The sequence below is a fragment of the Mytilus trossulus genome, chromosome 1 (assembly GCF_036588685.1).
Source record: "Mytilus trossulus isolate FHL-02 chromosome 1, PNRI_Mtr1.1.1.hap1, whole genome shotgun sequence".
NCBI classification, from domain to species: domain Eukaryota; kingdom Metazoa; phylum Mollusca; class Bivalvia; order Mytilida; family Mytilidae; genus Mytilus; species Mytilus trossulus.
In genome coordinates, this window is record NC_086373.1 from 39,542,661 (window position 1) to 39,547,447 (window position 4,787).

Below are 4,787 nucleotides of genomic sequence, written 5' to 3' on the forward strand. Positions count from 1 at the left end.
ATTTTATGTTTTTACCTGTATTTTGACAATATTTTAGTAAAATATACCAAAGTATTGCTGAGTTATATTTCTTGTTCTCCTTTTTGAGCATTTGATTCTATGCCATGCTTTAAGAAACATAAAGTTACAGAAATTTGTGGTTTATTAGCTTATGAGTCATCTATTTAAATCAGAAAAACTTGACAGCTACGGAATCAGGAACTGATTTTATCTGGAAAAATTCCTCTGGTATATCAAATGTTTTATATTGCAGTAAATTTGGAAAATTATTTCAAATAATGTGCCTGTGGGAGACTCAGTATCCCAATAAACAGAATAAAATTGAGAATGGAAATGGTGAATGTGTCAAAGAGACAACAACCTGACCAAAGAACAAACAACAGCAGAAGGCCACCAATGTGTCTTCAATACAGTGGGAAACTCCTGCACCCAGAGGTGTATTTCAGCTGGCCCCTAAACAAAAATGTATACTAGTACAGTGATAATGGACGTCAAACTTAACTTAGAAACATACACAAGAAACTAAAATTTAAAATCATACAAGACTAACTTAGGCCAGAGGCTTCTGACTTGGGACAGGCGCAACAATGAGACAGGGTTAAACATGTTTTTTGAGATCTCAACCCACTATACCTCAGCCTTAATAACCTCTAGCCACTGTAGAAAAAACAAATGCAAAACAATAGCTCACAGTCTAAAATCGGGAACATATGTTTGTAGCTAGTTTTGCCTGTAATTGCAAAAAATATTCTCACGTTTTGGTCTGTCATGTCAAAATGGCAATACTGATAATAAATACATGCAATAATTTTGAACTGACAGCATATCTTTAATATATCCTGATCAATAGTAGATCCTCAACATCTGGAGACTGATATCTCTTGAAAGAATTCCTCATTTTAAAGTACAGTGCATTGAAACAGACCATGACATTTTTAGACCAGGGACCAGTTTCCCCAAAAAATTCTTAAATATAGTCTAGTTCCTGGATATCATACCACAGAGAACATAATCTGTTGAAAAATGATATAATCAATATAAAGTCATTTATACAAAAATAAAGTATTTCAGAACAACTCTATAAAAACAAATGATAAATGTGTCAAATCTATACTTGACCTGTGTTTTGGTTTCTTTTTGTGATAACAAATCAAATGATTTATTGTAAATTCAGAAATTAATGTGAAGTTTTTATTATGGTGAAAAATGCAACCGAGTTATAATCGCAAAAATTAAAACACACACATTTTTTTTATATGAATTAAGCATGATTTTTCTCAAAATCTCGCAAAAAATGATAATTGCATTTCAGTATAAAAAGACAAAATCGCAATAACAAATGCATACAAAAATTTCTGAATTTACGATAGTTGAAGCTTAGTTTAGTCATTGATTACAAATTTAGAAAAGTACACACCTTTAAAATATAAACCCTCATAAAAGCATTCAACAACAGATGCAGTATGCCCTTGGTAAGAATTAAAAATTGTCTGTCTAGATTCTTTTAAAAGCATTTTATTCGGTGGAGGTGTACGGTTTCATGACTTGTATATATGAACCTGCCCCACACCTCTCATTTTCTTTCTTGAATCCCCTCTGTTATGTTCAGGTCTGGTTAATGCATACCCAGTGACTTATAGTTGCTTAAATTATGTCATCTATTCTCAGGTGGAGAAGTGTCATTGGCAATCATACAATATTTTAGTTTTAAACTTAAAATCAGATAGCAATATATAACTAATTGTTCACTCTCTGTTTTCTCATTACCACTGGAAGTTAAGCAAACAACAACTAATTTAAAATCAATCAATCATTCAGTTATCTCGTGCTTAATCAAGATTTAGAGTTGGTTTGATTCAAAGCCAATTCTAAACAGTATTTGTTGAGCCTGCAACATTTGTTTTAGAAAGCTCAACATACATAGGGATAGTGATCCAGCGGCGGGGGTGTAAGCTTACTTCTTAAAAGCTTTATATTTAAGAAGGTGGAAGACCTGGATGCTTCATATTTTGTATATGAATGCCTCATGTTAAGAAGTTTCCGTCAGTCAATTGTCCAATGTCCTTGACCTCATTTTCATGGTCCAGTGACTACTTGAAAAAAAAGTTAAGATTTTTTGTAATGTTAAATTCTCTCTTATCATAAGTAATAGGATAACTATATTTGGTATGTGTGTACCTTGCAAGGTCCTCATGCCCGTCAGACAGTTTACACTTGACCTCAACCTCATTTCATGGATCAGTGAACAAGGTTAAGTTTTGGTGGTCAAGTCCATATCTCAGATACTATAAGCAATAGGTCTAGTATATTCTGTGTATGGAAGGACTGTAAGGTGTACATGTCCAACTGGCAGGTGTCATCTGACCTAAGACCTCATTTTTATTGTTCAGTGGTTACAGTTAAGTTTGTGTGTTTTGGACTGTTTTTCTTATACTGTATGCAATAGGTCTACTATATTTGGTGTATGGAATGATTGTTAGGTGAACATGTCTAGCTGGTAGGTGTCATCTAACCTTGACCTCATTTTCATGGTTAAGTGGTCAACGTTAAGTTTTTGAGTTTTTTTCTAATACTATATGCAATAGATCAACCATATTTGGTGTATGGAAATATTTTATGATTTATATGTCAGTAGCGGTGGTTTTATTTTACCTTGACCTCATTTTCAAGGTTCATTGCTCAGTGTTAAGTTTTTGTGTTTGGTCTATTTTTCTTAAACTTTAAGCAATAGGTCAACTATATTTGTTCTATGGAAAAATTAACAGCTGTACATGCCTGCCTGACAAGATTCATCTAACCTTGACCTCATTTTCATGGTTCATTGGTCAATGTTTAGTTTTTGTCGAGCCTGCGCCTTTTGTCACAGAAAGCTCGATATACATAGGGATAATGATCCGGCAGCGGGGTGAAGGCGGTGTAAGCTCACTTCTTAAAAACTTTCATGGTTCAGTGACTACTTGAAAAAAAAGTTAAGATTTTTTGTCATGTTAAATTCTCTCTTACTATAAGTAATAGGAGAACTATATTTGGTATGTGCATACCTTGCAAGGTCCTCTTGTCAGTGAGACAGTTTTCACTTGACCTTGACCTCATTTCATGGATCAGTGAACAAGGTTAAGTTTTGGTGGTCAAGTCCATATCTCAGATACTATAAGCAATAAGTCTAGTATATTCTGTATATGGAAGGACTGTAAGGTGTACATGTCCAACTGGCAGGTGTCATCTGACCTTAGACCTCATTTACATGGTTCAGTGGTTACAGTTAAGTTTTTGTGTTTTGGTCTGTTTTTCTTATACTGTATGCAATAGGTCTTCTATATTTTGTGTATGGAATGGTTGTAAGGTGTACATGTCTACCTGGTAGGTGTCATCTAATTTTGACCTCATTTTCATGGTTCAGTGGTCAAAGTTAAGTTTTCGAGTTTTGGCCTTTTTTTCTTATACTATATGCAATAGGTCGACTATATATATTTGGTGTATGGAAATATTTCATGATCTACATGTCAGTCACGCAGGTTTTATTTGACCTTATCCTCATTTTTTACGGTCCATTGCTCAGTGTTAAGCTTTTGTTCTCTTTTGCTTAAACTATAAGCAATAAGTCAATTTTATTTGTTGTATGGAAGAATTGTTAGCTGCACATGCCTACCTGGCATAGTTCATCTGACCTTGACCTCATTTTCATGGTTCAAAGGTCAATGTTTAGTGTTCTTGGTTTATGTTAAGTTTATGTGACAGTTGTAATGAAGCTTTATATTTAGGATTATCAACATTATATCAATGATTAGTAAAGAAGGCGAGACATTTCAGTGTGTGCACTCTTGTGAAAGTTGGTATTTGCTATCTCTTCAAAGCTAATGAGTCATGAGCTGATATTAGTCAACTACTTTTAGCCTGAACATTTATAACACACTATGAAATAAGAGTTGCACATTCTTAAAATAAAAGTTGAATCAGCAATCTGCATCTGTATAATACTGGAAATGAACTCAAAATAGTGAGTAAAACTTATCCAGGAAAAGTGTGTGTGCCACTGATGTAACATTTATGTTGCTATCAAATTACCAGTACAAGATAGTCCACATACCAGTCACTGGGATCTGGTTAGAGATACTGAGGCTATGTACACAATAATGCCATGGGTCAGAACTAGAAATTGACATAAAAAAAAAAATGCAAGCCATGTTGTGCTGAGGATACCCACACTCATCATTCAAAGTAAAAGCAAACCAGATGAAGGTGTTTTAAACATTTCAAACTACTGTAAATCAACTTGAGTTGGTCCAGTTATTGTCCATGTGCAGTATTGTCAAAGTGAAGCAGGTATCTGACCCAAAAGTGCTCACACACTACAACTTGTCACTGTCAAGCTGCTGACTAAATATGATGCTGTTCTACTACATAGTTTTTGAGGTAACATAGTCCCAACTTCTAGAGACAGGTATGATGTGTATAAATGTTAGTAATTTCTCGCTACATTGAAGACCTGTTGGTGACCTTCTGCTGGTTTTTTTCTGTGGTCACGTTTTTGTCTCTTTGACACATTCCCCATTTCCATTCTCAATTTTATGTTCAAATAGCTCTGAATAAATAACCATGCAAGTTTCTGAAAGTTACTTTACAGCAACAATTATTGATCAGAGAAGGAAACATAACCTGTAGTAAAAAGCTTTAACATCTCAATGCTAAGCCCTCTAAAGTAGAGGCATTGTTTGGACAAGGAAATGTCCTAGATCATTTGGAACCATGTTTAATTGAAACAATATGTTAAAAAAAGGACTGAGATA